This window comes from Bos indicus, chromosome 2 (genome assembly GCF_029378745.1).
Source record: "Bos indicus isolate NIAB-ARS_2022 breed Sahiwal x Tharparkar chromosome 2, NIAB-ARS_B.indTharparkar_mat_pri_1.0, whole genome shotgun sequence".
NCBI lineage: Eukaryota > Metazoa > Chordata > Mammalia > Artiodactyla > Bovidae > Bos > Bos indicus.
This window is the reverse complement of record NC_091761.1, coordinates 120,906,165-120,921,135: the sequence shown is the minus strand read 5'-3', so window position 1 is coordinate 120,921,135 and position 14,971 is coordinate 120,906,165. Positions and strand designations below refer to the sequence as shown.

Genomic DNA, 14,971 nt, shown 5'->3' with positions numbered 1-14,971 from the left:
GTGTGGGCGGGGGTGCTCACAGCAGCTGTATGGCGTGTCTTCTGAGTGTGACTAGGGCCCCTGAGTATATGGTCATTAATCCATGTTTCTGAGTGTGCTGCCTGGTGTGGTATATTTATATCTCTGTCTAGTGCAAGGGGGTGGGGGATTAACACCCAGGGCAGCCAAATATACCCTTGTAAGGTATGCACAAGAAAAAGTCAGGTTTTGGAGGCTGCTGGTCATTTTCTGACTTACCTCAAAAATATTCCAGGGGAGGAGGTTGGCAAGGCCTCTGGGGCTGGTCGTTTGACAGCCACTGCCAGTCCGAGGGGAGCTGAGGGAGCCCGGGGAAGGCCTGCCAGCAGCAGTGTTTAGCGTGGTGCTAGGCAACAGGCAGAAAGGGTGGCGCTGAGGGCTGTCCCTTTCCCTCCAGCCCCGGCCCAGGACCTGGCCCCAGGCAGCCCCCGGTACTGATTCCTTAACCTCTCTCAACGCCCCTCTAAGCCCTTCTTCAGACTGAAACGCTGAATTCCCTGGGGTCCCAGAAACACCTCTAGCTCTTTGTTTTTGCTGTTCCCTGTGCCTGGAATACCCTTCCAGCTCTTCACATTCACTCATCGTCAGGTCTCAGCTTACATGTCATCGCCTCAGAAAGGCCTTCTCTGATGTGTCCATCCCCCACAGAAATGTCCGTCCACGTACGGTGTGTCCCGTCACCCTGTTTATTTTCTAAACACGTGCTGCAGGCTTTAATAACATTGTTCATTTTCCATTCCTGCCTTTTCTGCTTCCCCCACTAGGATGGAAGGCAGGAAGAACACTTCTGTGCCCCCGGGGCCAGCACAGGGCCTGGTATGCATAAAATCTCAAAAACGTATTGAATGAATGAAGGAAAGAAAGATAATCCTTCCTAGGCCAGTTCAGGCAACATTTGATGCCTGTTGTGTGCCAGGTCTGGGCCACTCGCCACCAAAGAGTCCCTTTGAACTCAAGGAAACAGATATACACATGTGCCCAGGCTGTGTACACCAAGGCAGAGGGAGGTGGGTGAGGCCGCAGGACTCCATTCACTCAGCAAACATCGGCACTTGTCCTGGGCTGGGCCCTGTGTCAGAGCAAATGGCCTTCTTTGGCCCAGGGCCCTGCCTGCAAAGAGCTCACAGTGAAGAGGATGCTAGAACTGTCCCCTGGGGAGACAAACCCCTACAGAGAATAATGCCAAATCACTAAGCTGAGTGATGGGCTAGGCCCTGGGAACTGAGGAAGCCAGGGATGGGAGAGATTTACTCCAGGCCTGGGAACAGCCTCCTGGTCGAAGTAACTTGGGCCTGGAAGAGGAGAAGGCGTGTTACGGTGTCAGGCTGCTTGGAGAGACAAGCACAGCCCTCTGCCTCTCAGCCCCTCCACAAAGCTGAGTTCACAAAGACAGAAGAAACCTCCTGGCTGCCTACTCTTTGCCTACCCTGAATTCTCTGTGCTTTTGCCCTGTGTCCAGGGGCTGACTCTTGCTGACCTTGGCCTCCTTGCCTTATGGTTTCAGGTGAAGTTTGGCCAGTAGGAGACGTTGCCGGGGGATCAGAGGGAAGGAGGAGAGTGAGACCAGGATATTTATAATACTGTGATTTTTTTTGTTGTTCAATTGCTAAGTTGTGTCCAACACATTGCAACCCCATGGACTGCAGCAGTCCAGGCTTCCCTGTCCTTCACTGTCTCCCGGAGTTTGCTCATGTCCATTGAGTCAGTGATGATATGATTTTGGCAGGTACTATGTTCCTCCAGTAAAAGTCACAGCTCCTGTTGGGTGGCCAGTGACCATGGATATGAGTCCAGCCAGGCTCGTTAGCAAGGCTCCCTCCCTTACCTCTTCAGGCCCTGAGACGTGACTCTGTTCCACTGTTGTGAGCCACAGGGTGCCTCACTGTTTGTGCCCACACCTCTGTAAATAGTTCCTTCATTAAACCTTCTTCTAAACAACAAAATTCTGTAAAGCAACTATCCTTCAAAAAAAATTAATTAAAAAGAAAACCTTCTTCTGGCAAATGCTTTGAGTGGTCCTCGGCTTCCTGCTGAGACCACTAACGTAAGAACTAAACCTGGGGAAGATAAGTCCTTGGCAGAGAATTTGGGGAGACATTCCTTCTTTCTTAATTTTCTTGGCTGTGCCACATGGCATGTGGGATCCTAGTTCCCCGATCAGTGACCAAACCCAAGCCAGGGAAGTCCTGAGGAGACCCTCTTTTTAAATCACAACTCAAAACTGCAATCAGAAGATGTGGTGAACTATTACAAAGCCACAGTCACCAAAACAGCATGGTACTGGCATAAAAACAGAGACGTAGGTTAATAGAACAGTATAGAGAGCCTAGACATAAACCTACACATTTATAGTCAATTAACGTATAACAAAGGAGGCAAGGGAATACAATGGAAGAAAGAAATCTCTTCAGTAAATAGGAAATAGGAAAAACTGAACAGTTACATGTAAAAGAATGAAATTAGAATATTTTCTCACATCATATGCAAAAATAAACTCAAAATGGATTAAAGACCTAAATGTAAGACTGGAAGCCAGAAAACTCCTTGAAGAAAACATAGGCAGAACACTGTTTGACATAAATCATAGCAATATTATTGTCATTCTGTCTCCTAAAGCAAAGGAAATAAAGGCAGAAATAAACAAATGGAACCTAGTTAGACATAAAAGCTTTTACACAGCAAAGGAAACTATCAACAAAACAGAAAGGCAATCAGCTGAATCAGAGGAAATATTTGCTAATGATATTATCAATAAGAAGTTAATATCCAAAATATATAAATACCCCATACAACTCAACATAAAAAAAAATTGAAAATGGGCAGAAGACCTAAATAGACATTTTTCCAGGGAAGACCTACAGATGGCCAACAGGCATGTGAAAAAGATGCTAAACATCATTAATAACTGGAGAAATGCAAATTAAAACCACAATGAGATATCACTTCACAGCTGTCAGAACAACTACCATCAAAAAGACCACAAGTAGCTCTTTCACGTCTTGAAAGATGGCAGGTAAAAAAGCTGAGAAGCCGATACGAAGGAGGGAAAAGCTGAGACAAAGAAGGCTGATTCTGGTGGCAAAGTTAAAAAGGTTAAGAAGTGCCGCTGAAATCCTGTCCTGGTCAGAGGAGTTGGCAGATACTCCCAACCGGCTATGTATTCCAGAAAGGCCTTGTACAAAAGGAAGTATTCAGCAGCGAAATCCAAGCTGAAAAGAAAAAGAAGCTGAAGGTTCTTGCTACTGTCACAAAACCAGTTGGTGGTGACAAGAATGTGTGTGCATGCTAAATTGCTTCAGGCCTGTCTGCCTCTTTGCGACCCTATGGACTGGGGCCCACCAGGCTCCTCTGTCCATAGGATTCTCCAGGCAAGAATACTGGAATGGGTCGCCATCCCCTTCTCCAGGAGATCTTCCTGCCCCAGGGATTGAACCCACATCTCCTGCATTGCAAGCAGATTCTTTACCATCTGAGACACCAGGGAAGCCCAAGAATGGTGTTTCCCAAGTGATTAAACTTCGCAAAATGCTAGGTATTATCTTACTGAAGATGGGCCTCAAAAGCTGTTGTCTTGGCAAAAACCCTTCAGTAGCATGTGAGAAAACTGCACACTAGCCTCTCTCCTGGGCCCATTCCGAGCATCCTCACTGAATGCCGCCAAGGTGAGAGGTTGTTTCCCTAAAGCAGGTGAGCACTGGCTTGCTACTTGTGACTCGGTCTTTCCCCTCAATCGAGTTCCTGGGTATAGAACAAAATTTGTCATTGCCACCTCCACCAAAATGGATATCAGGGGTGTGAAGGCCCCAGAACATCTCACTGATGTTTACTTCGAGAAGAAGGGGACTTCCCTGGCTATCTGGTGGTTAGGACTCCACACATCCCCTGCAGGGGGCACTGGTTTGATCCGTGGTCAGGAAAGTAAGATCCTGCAAGCCCAGTGGCATGGCCAAAAAAAAAACCAAAAAACACTACATAAGCCAGGCACCGGGAAGGTGAGATCTTTGATGGGGAGAGAAAGAAGTAAAAAATTACAGAGCAGTGCCAGGGTGATCAGAAAGCTGTGGACTCACGGATTCTGCAAAGAGTCAAAGCTGTTCCTCAGCTCCAGGGCTACCTCCGCTCTGTGTCTGCTCTCACAAATAGAATTCATCCTCGCAAAACAGTGTTCTAAACTTCTTACAAAGAACCTAATTAAATAACTGGTCCATTAAAAAAAAAAAGGACCATAAGTAACAAATGTTGGTGAGGATGTAGAAAGAAGGGAACTCTCAGGGAATTCCCTTGGTGGTCCAGTGGTTAGGGCTCCATGCTCTCACTGCCAACAGCCCAGTTTTTATCCCTGATCAGGGAACTAAGATCCCACAAGCCACACAGTGTGGCCAAAAAAAAAAAAAAAATTAATTAAAAAGAAGGGAATCCTCATATACTGTGAGTGGAAATGTAAATTGGTGCAGCCACTGAGGAAAACGGTGTGGAGGTGTCTTAAAACTCTAAAAATAGAACTGCCATCAGTTCAGTTCAGTCGCTCAGTTGTGTCCGACTCTTTGCAACCCCATGGACTGCAGCACGCCAGGCTTCCCTGTCCATCACCAACTTCCTGAGCTTACTCAAACTCATGTCCATTCAGCTGGTGATGCCATCCAACCATCTCATCCTCTGTCATCCCCTTCTCCTGCTGCCTTCAATCTTTCCCAGCATCAAAGTATTTTCCAATGAGTCAGTTCTTCACATCAGGTGGCCAAACTATTGGAATTTCAGCTTGAGCATCAGTCCTTCCAATGAATATTCAGAACTGATTTCTTCTAGGATGGACTGGTTGGATCTTCCTGCTGTTCAAGGGACTCTCAAGAGTCCTCTCCAATACCATAGTTCAAAAGCATCAATTCTTCAGTGCTCAGCTTTCTTTATAGTCCAACTCTCACATCCATACGTGACTACTGGAAAAGCCAAAGCTTTGACTAGACGGACCTTTGTTGGCAAAATAATGTCTTTGCTTTTTAATATGCTGTCTAGGTTGGTCATAACTTTTCTTCCAAGGAATAAGTGTCTTTAATTCTATGGCTTTAGCCACCATCTGCAGTGATCTTGGAGCCCCCCAAAATAAAGTCTGTCACTATTTCCATTGTTTCCCCATCTATTTACCATGAAGTGATGGGACCAGATGCCATGATCTTCGTTTTCTGAATGTTGAGCTTTAAGCCAACTGTTTCACTCTCCTCTTTCACTTTCATCAAGAGGCTTTTTAGTTCCTCTTCACTTTCTGCCGTAAGGGTGGTATCATTTGTATATCTGAGGTTATTGATATTTCTCCCAGCAATCTTGATTCCATCTTGTGCTTCATCCAGCCCAGCATTTCTCATGATGTACTCTGCAGAGAAGTTAAATACACAGGGTGACAATATACAGCCTTGACATACCCCTTTCCCTATTTGGAGCCAGTCTGTTGTTCCATGTCCAGTTCTAACTATTGCTTCCTGACCTGCATACAGATTTCTCAGGAGGCAGGTCAGGTGGTCTGGTATTCCCATCTCTTGAAGAATTTTCCACAGTTTGTTGTGATCCACACACTCAAAGGCTTTGGCATAGTCAATAAAGCAGAAATAGATGTTTTTCTGGCACTCTCTCACTTTTTTGATGGCCCAGTGGATGCTGGCTATTTGATCTCGGTTCCTCTGCCTTTTCTAAATCCAGCTTGAACATCTGGAAGTTCATTGTTCATGTACTGTTGAAGCCTGGCTTGGAGAATTTTGAGCATTACTTTGCTAGCATGTGAGATGAGTGCAATTATGTGGTAGTTTGAGCATTCTTTAGCATTGCCTTTTGAGATTCTTTGGCATTGCTGTGGTGGCTGCGTGGTGATGGAGCAACTTTGAGGAGATACCCCATGTCCAAGGGCAAATGAGAGGGGCAAAATCACGTTTAGAATCAAACCCATACCCGCCAGAGATGCTCAGAGGGCTCAAACAAACCTGATGTGCACCAGGACCCAGAGACCCCACAGAGACTGAGCCAGAACTGTGTTTGAGTATCTCTTGAGGAGGTACAGATCAGCAGTGGACTGCTGCAGGGGCAGGGGCTCTGGGTGCAGCAGATCTGGGTATGGCATAAGCCCTCTTGGAAGAGGTCACCATTAACACACCATAGAGCCACCAGAACTTACACAGGACTGGGAAACAGACTGTTGGATGGCACAAACAAAACTTTATGTGCACCAGGACCCAGGAGAAAGGAGCAGTGACCCCACAAAGACTGACCCAGGCTTGCCCATGAGTGTCCAGGAGTCTCCGGTGGAGGCGTGGGTTGGCGGTGGCCTGCTGCAAGGTTGGGGGCACTGTGTGCAGCAGTGCGTGCATGGGACCTTTTGAAGGAGGTCGCCATCATCATTACCTCCACCATAGTTTGGCCTCAGGTCAAACAATAGGGAGGGAACACAGCCCTGCCCATCAACAGAAAATTGGATTACAGATTTACTGAGCATGGCCCTGCCCATCAGAACAAGACCCAGTTTCCCCCTCAGTCAGTCTCTCCCATCAGAAAGCTTCCATAAGCCTCTTATCCTTCTCCATCAGAGGGCAGACAGAATGAAAACCACAACCACAATCACAGAACACTAACCAATCTGATCACATGGACCACAGCCTTGTCTAACTCAATGAAACTAAGCCATGCCCTGTGGGGCCACCCAAGACAGATGGGTCATGGTGGAGAGTTCTGACAAAACGTGGTCCACTGGAGAAGGGAATGGCAAAGCACTTCAGTATTCTTGCCTTGAGAACTCCATGAACAGTATGAAAAGGCAAAAAGATAGGATACTGAAAGATGAACTCCCCAGGTTGGTAGGTGCCCAATATGCTACTGGAGAAGAGTGGAGAAATAGCTCCAGAAAGAATGTTGAGATGGAGCCAAAGCAAAAACAACACCCATTTGTAGATGTGACTGGTGATGGAAGTAAAGTCCAATGCTTTAAAGAGCAATATTGAATACGAACCTGGAATGTCAGGTCCATGAATCAAGGCAAATTGGAAGTGATCAAACAGGAGATGGCAAGAGTGAACATCAATAGTTTAGGAATCAGTGAACTAAAATGGACTGGAATAGGTGAATTTAACTCAGATGACCATTATATCTACTACTGTGGCAAGAATCCCTTAGAAGAAATGGAGTAGCCGTCATAGTCAATAAGAGAGCCCAATATGCAGTACTTGGATGCAATCTCAAAAACGACAGAATGATCTCTGTTCGTTTCCAATGCAAACCATTCAATAGCACAGTAATCCAAGTCTATGCCCCAGCCAGTAATGCTGAAGAAGTTTAAGTTGAATGATTCTATGAAGATCTACAAGACCTTCTAGAACTAACACCCAAAAAAGATATCCTTGTCATTATAGGGGACTGGAATGCAAAAGTAGGAAGTCAAGAAATACCTGGAGTAACAGGCAAATTTGGCGTACAGAATGAAGCAGGGCAAAGGCTAATAGATTTTTGCCAAGAGAACACACTGGTCATAGCAAACACCCGCTTCCAACAACACAAGAGATGACTCTACACATGGACATCACCAGATGGTCAATACCTAAATCAGATTGATTATATTCTTTGCAGCCAAAGATGGGGAAGCTCTATACAGTTAGCAAAAACAAGACTGGGAGCTGACCGTGGCTCAGATCATGAACTCCTTATTGCCAAATTCAGACTTAAATTGAAGAAAGCAGGGGAAACCACTAGACCATTCAGGTATGACCTAAATCAAACCCTTTATGATTATACAGTGGAAGGGACAAATAGATTCAAGGGATTGGATCTGATAGACAGAGTGCCTGAAGAACTATGCGCGGAGGTTCATGACATTGTACAGGAGGCAGGATGATTGTACAGGATTGTACAGGATGATCAAGACCATTCCCTAGAAAAAGAAATGCAAAAAGGCAAAATGGTTGTCTGAGGAGAACTTACGTTTAAAATAGCTGAGAAAAGAAGAGAAGCAAAACACAAAGGAGAAAAGGAAAGATATACCCATTTGCATGCAGAGTTCCAAAGAATAGCATGGAGAGATAAGAAAGTCTTCCTCAGTAATCAATGCAAAGAAATAGAGGAAAATAATAGAATGGGAAAGACTAGAGATGTCTTCAAGAAAATTAGAGATAACAAGGGAACATTTCATGCAAAGATGGGCACAATAAAGGACAGAATTGGGAACTTCCCTGGTGGCTCAGACGTGCAATCTACCTGCAATAAGGGAGACCTGGGTTCAATCCCTGGGTCAGGAAGATCCCCTGGAGAAGGCAATGGCAACCCACTCCAGTACTCTTGCCTGGAAATCCCATGGATGAAGGAGCCTGGTAGGCTACAGTCCATGGGGTCACAAAGAGTCGGACATGACTGAGCAGCTTCACTTTTTTCACTAACAGAAGCAGAAGATATTAAGAAGAGGTGGCAAGAATACACAGAAGAACTATACAAAAAAGGTCTTCACGACCCAGATAATCATGATGGTGTGATCACTCACCTAGAGCCAGACATCCTGGAATGTGAAGTCAAGTGGGCCTTAGGAAGCATCACTACAAACAAAGCTAGTGGAGGTGATGGAATTCCAGTTGAGCTATTTCAAATCCTAAAAGATAATGCTGTGAAAGTGCTGCACTCAATATGCCAGCAAATTTGGAAAACTCAGCAGTGATCACAGGACTGGAAAAGGTCAGTTTTCATTCCAATCTCAAAGAACTACCATATGATGCAACAATTCCACTCCTGGTTATATATCCAAAACATACACACACAAAACTGAAAGCACTAATTCAAAAAGATACATGCACCCCAATGTTCATAGCAGCATTATTTATGATTGCCAAGATATGGAAGTAATCTAAGTGTTCATCACCAGGTGAATGGATGAAGATGTGGTAAATATATACAATGGAGCTTCCCTGCTGGCTCAGATGGTAAAGAACCTGCCTGCAATGTGGGAGACCTGGGTTTGAGCCCTGGGTTGGAAAGATCCCCTGGAGAACTCCTTATTGGAGTGGCATGGCTACCCACTCCAGTATTCTTGCCTGGAGAATTCCATGGACAAAGGAGCCTGGTTGGCTATAGTCCATGGGATTGCAAAGAGTCAGACACGACTGAGTGACTAACACACACACACACACATACAATGGGATACTACTCATCCATAAAAAAGAATTAAATTCTGTCATTTGCAACAACATGGATGGACTTGGAGGGCATTAGGCTAAGTGAAATAATTAGACAGATAGACATATGGTGGTGGTGGTGATTTAGTCGCTAAGTCGTGTCTGACTCTTGCAAACACATGGACTGTAGCCCGCTAGGCTCCTCTGTCCATGGGATTTCCCAGACAAGAACGCTGGAGTGGGTTGCCATTTCCTTCTCCAGGGGATCTTCCCCACTCAGGAATCAAATCCACGTTTCGTTTCCTGCATTGCAAGTGGATTTTTCACCACTGAGCCACCAGGGAAGCCTGAAGACATATGATATATACGATACTATGTGTGGAATCTAAAAATTAAAACAAACTAGTGACTATAACCTGGAGGAGGGTATGGCAACCTCCTCCAGTATTCTTACCTGGAGAATCCCCATGGACAGAGGAGCCTGGCGAGCTATGGTCCATGGGGTCGCAAAGAGTGGGACACGACTGAGCAACTAAGCATAGCACACAGCACAGTTACTGTAACAAAATGGAAAGAAACTCACAGGGGCAGAGAACAGAATAATGTCAGTGGGAAGAAGGAATGGGGGCGAGGCAAGAGATGGGTAGGGGATTCAGAGATACAAACTGCTATGTATAAAATAAATGAGCTACAAGGATATATTGTACAACACGGGGAATATAGCCAGCATATTAGAATAACTATAAAAGAAGTGTAAGCTTTAAAACTGAATCGATAGGTTGTACACTAGTAACTTACATGATATTGTACATCAACTATATCTCAATTCTAAAAAGATTTAAAAAAAAAAACCATTTTCTACTCAGAAAAAAAAAAAAGCTGTGAACTGATTAGAATCCCATCCTAGGTGAACAGTGACGTCCTGGCCACCACTCTGAGCAAAGTCCCAATCCAAAAGGTCCATCTTAACTCATCTGACTGGGCTTATGAGAATGGGTCAGGGAGAGGCCAAAAGTGTGTGTGTTGGGGGGTGACTGGCAGAGGGATGAGATGGGAAGAGAGGCTCCGGGGAGAGGCAGCAGGGAGGGGCGTGTTGGCAGCAGTCTCCACCCCAGAAGGCAAGCCTGAACCTCAATTCCCTGTCAGTGAAATAGGCGACCAATACCCTCTTTGCAGGATTGTGAAAAGTAAACATGAGGCTCGGCACAGGAGTGACTGGAAGTGAATTTGCTTCTTGGAAGCTCAAAGTAGTACATTTCCCATTATTACTGGTGCTGAGTTTCGATATGCCAAGAGCTCCAGCAAGCCAACTAGACCTGGGAGGAGGATGGTTAGAGATGCCCTAGTAGGTCCCTCCAGCCCACTGTTTCACGGGAGCCAGGTACAAACCCAAGCTTTGGAGGCAGCAGACCCGAGCCTAAAACCTGTTGTTGTTGTTCAGTCACTCGGTTGTGTCCAACTCTTGAGACTCTTGGACTGCAGCATGCCAGGCTTCCCTGTCCATCACCAACTCCTGGAGTTTTCTCAAATTCATGTCCATCGAGTCGGTGATGCCATCCAACCATCTCATCCTTTGTCATCCTCTTCTCCTCCTGCCTTCAATCTTTCCCAGCATCGGGGTCTTTCCCAATGAGTCAGTTCTTCACATCAGGTGGCCAAAGTATTGGAGCTTGAGCTTTAGCATCAGTCCTTCCAATGAATATTCAGGACTGATTTCCTTTAGGATGGACTGGTTTGATCTCCTTGCAGTTCAAGGGACTCTCAAGAGTCTTCTCCAACACCACAGTACAAAAGCATCAATTTTTTGGCACTTAGCTTTCTTTATAGTCCAACTCTCACATCCATACATGACTACTGGAAAACCCATAGCTTTGACTCTATGGACCTTTGTCAGCAAAGTGAGGTCTCTGCTTTTTAATATGCAGTCTTGGTTTGTCATAGCTTTTCTTCCAAGGAGCAAGCATCTTTTAATCTCATGGCTCCAGTCATTGTCCACAGTGATTTTGGAGCCCAAGAAAATGAAATCTGTCACTGTTTTCATTTTTTCCCCATCTATTTGCCATGAAGTGATGGGACCAGATGCTGTGATCTTAGTTTTTTGAATGTTGAGTTCTAAGCCAGCTGTTTCACTCTCCTCTTTCACCTTCATCAAGAGGCTCTTTAGTTTCTCTTAGTTTTCTGCCATTAGGGTGGTGTCATCTGCATATCTGAGGTTATTGGTATTTCTCCCAGAAATCTTGATTCCAGCTTGTGCTTCATCCAGCTTGGCATTTTGCATGATGTGCTCTGCACAGAAGTTAAATAAGGAGGGTGATAGTATACAGCCTTGATGTACTCCTTTCCCAATTTGGAACCAGTCCATTGTTCCATGTCTGGTTCTAACTGTTGCTTGTTGGTCTGCATACAGTTTATCAAGAAACAGGTAAGGTGGTCTGGTATTTCCATCTCTTTAAGAATACTCCACAGTTTGTTGGGATCCACACAAGGCTTTAACGCAGTCAATGAAGCAGAAGTAGATGTTTTTCTGGAATTCCCTTGCTTTTTCAGGCATCCCTGGTGACCCAGACAGTAAGGAATCTGCCTGCAATGCAGGAGACGCTGGTTCAATCACTGGGTTGGGAAGATCCCCTGGAGATGGACATGGCTACCCACTCTAGTATTCTTGCCTGGAGAATTCCATCGACAAAGGAGCCTGATGGGCTACAGTCCATGGGATCGCAAAGAGTTGAACATGACTGAGTGGCTAATACACATTTGCTTCTTCTATCATCCAGTGGATATTGGAAATTTGACCTCTGGTTCCTCTGCCTTTTCTAAACCCGGCTTGTACTGGAAGTTCTCAGTTCACGTACTGTTGAAGCCTAGTTTGGAGAATTTTGACCAACACTTCGCTAGCGTGTGAGATGAGTAGAATTGTGTGGTAGTTTGAACATTCTTTGGCATTGCCTTTCTTTGGGATTAGAATGAAAACTGACCTTTTCCAGTCCTGTGACCACTGCTGAGTTTTCCAAATTTGCTGGCATATTGAGTGCAGCACTTTCAAAGCATCATCTTTTAGGATTTGAAATAGCTCAACTGGAATTCCATCTCCTCCACTAGCTTTGTTTGTAGTGATGCTTCCTAAAGCTCACTTAACTTCGCATTCCAGGATGTCTGGCTCTAGGTGAGTGATCACACCATCGTGGTTATCCAGGTTATTAAGAGCTTTTTTGTACAGTTCTTCTGTGTATTCTTGCTACCTCTTCTTAATATCTTCTGCTTCTGTTAGGTCCATACCGTTTCTGTCCTTTATTGTGCCCATTCTTGCATGAAATGGTCCTTTGATGCCTCTAATTTTCTTGAAGAGATCTCTAGTCTTTCCCATTCTATTGTTTTCCTCTATTTCTTTGCACTGATCACTGAGGAAAGCTTTCTTATCTCTCCTTGCTGTTCTTTGGAACACTGCATTCAGATGGACATATCTTTCCTTTTCTCCTTTGACTTTCACTTTTTTTCTTTTCCCTACTATTTGTAAGCCTTCCTCAGACAACCATTTTGCATTTCTTTTTCTTGAAGACGGTTTTGATCATCACCTTTTGTACAAAGTTATTAACTTCTGTCCGTAGTTCTTCAAGCACTCTCTCTATCAGATCTAATCCTTTTAATCTATTTGTCACTTCCACTGTATAATCATAAGGGATTTGAATTAGGTCATATCTGAATAGCCTAGTGGTTTTCCCTACTTTCGATTTAAGTCTGAATTTTGCATTAAGGAGTTCATTTTATGAGCCACAGTCAACTCCCGGTCTTGTTTTTGCTGACTGTATACAACTTCTCCATCTTTGGCTGCAAAGAATATAATCAATCTGATTTCGGTGTTGACCATCTGGTGATGTCCATGTGTAGAGTCATCTCTTGTGTTGTTGGAAGAGGGTGTTTGCTATGACCAGTGTGTTCTCTTAGCACAACTCTATTAGCCTTTGCCCTGCTTCATTTTGTACTCCAAGGCCAAACTTGCCTGTTACTCCAGGTATTTCTTGACTTCCTACTTTTGCCTTCCAGTCCTCTATGATGAAAAGGACATCTTTTTTGTGTATTAGTTCCAGAAGATCTTGTAGGTCTTCATAGAACTGTTCAGCTTCCTCAGCATTAATGGTTGGACATAGATTCCTGTGATGCTGAATGGTTTGCCTTGGAAATAAACTGAGATCATTCTGTCATTTTGAGATGGCACCCAAGTACTGCATTTCAGACTCTTTTGTTGACTGTGATGGCTATTCCGTTTCTTCTAAGGGATTCTTGCCCATAGTAGTGGATATAATGGTCATCTGAATTGAATTCACCTATTCCCTTCCATTTTAGTTCGCTGATTCCTAAAATGTTGATGTTCATTCTTGCCATCTCCTGTTTGACCACTTCCAATTTGCCTTGATTCATGGCCTAACATTCCAGGTTCCTATGCAATATTGCTCTTTACAGGATCGGACTTAACTTCCATCTCCAGCCACATCCACAACTGGATGTGGATTCTGTCCTTTATTATGCTCAAAACCTGCCTCTGAGCTTACTCATTGGGTTACCTTAGGAAAATCGTTCTTAACTCACAGAGATTATTTTCTTCTTCTCTGTAAAATCAGATGTTACTTTTGATCTCATGAGTTTGCTGTGAGGATGAACTGAGAATACAAAAAGCAAGCATTTAGTCAAGTACCTGACAGTGTAAATGTTCAAGAAATAGCGACAATTGTTTTAAAATTTTTTTCTCCCTCTTACTCTTCCTGAAACTGCAACTAAGGACTGACTGACTGCAGTATGTCCATTCCTTCATTCACTCTTTTAATATTTCATTCATTCATTTCAACATTTATTAAGCCAGACAATGTGCTACAGCCTAAGAACACAAGACTAGGAAATCATTAAAACAAGAAAAATACATGTATTTCTCCCTTACTGTATCCCTAGCTGTTAGGCTTTGAATAAATAATGGCCATATGAACAAATAGTATTATCTATTTTCTTGAGCACATGTTACATGCCAGGTGCGAAGGTGTGTTTTTTTTTTTTTTGCCAGTTCCATGATGTTTGAGGGAATCTCAGTTCCCACACCAGGGACTGAACCCAGGACCTCTGCAGTAAAAACTTGTAATCCTAACCACTGGACTGCCAGGGAATTCCTAAGCTAAGCATTTTGTCTGCATTAGTGCAATGTATCCTCAGAAGAATCCTAGAGCATAAGACCTGTAAAAATCTCATTTGCTGATGTTTATGTAAAACTGAGGCTCAGAGCGGTTAAGCAGTTTAGTTGACCAAAGTCACAAAGGCAGGAAATGGAGACCCTCTAATCAGTATCAGTTTAGTTCAGTCTCTCAGTCGTGTCCAACTCTTTGTGACCCCATGGACTGCAGCACACCAGGCTTCCCTGTCCATCACCAACTCCAAAAGCTTGCTCAAACTCATGTCCATCGAGTTGGTGATGCCATCCGACCATTTCATCCTCTGTCCTCCCCCTCTCCTTCTTCCTTCAATCTTTCCCAGCATCAGGGTCTTTTCCAAAGAGTCAGTTCTTCGCTTCAGGTGGCCAAAGTACTGGAGCTTCAGCTTCCGCATCAATCTTTCCAATGAATATTCAGGGTTGATTTCCTTTAGGATTGACTGGTTTGATCTCCTTGCAGTCCAAGGGACTCTCAAGAGTCTTCTCCTAATGACTGAATTATTTTTTTTTATTATCATTGCTATCATTATACCTGATTTCCAGGGGCTTATACTAAAGGTCAGATGGCCTTTTCCTGCCCGGACTTACCCTATACGGGCTGCTGCTATGGCTACACACTTGGGCAGATTTG

At 44.3% G+C, this 14,971-nt stretch overlaps 1 long non-coding RNA gene and 1 pseudogene across 1 annotated transcript in view; both read left to right on the top strand.

Annotated features, from left to right (window-relative positions):
• The window catches only part of LOC139177782 (uncharacterized), a 38,861-nt gene that overhangs the window by 2,012 nt on the left and 21,878 nt on the right, over window positions 1-14,971 (top strand). The window lies entirely within an intron of this gene.
• Window positions 3,025-4,698, top strand: LOC109577030 (large ribosomal subunit protein eL6-like; annotated as a pseudogene).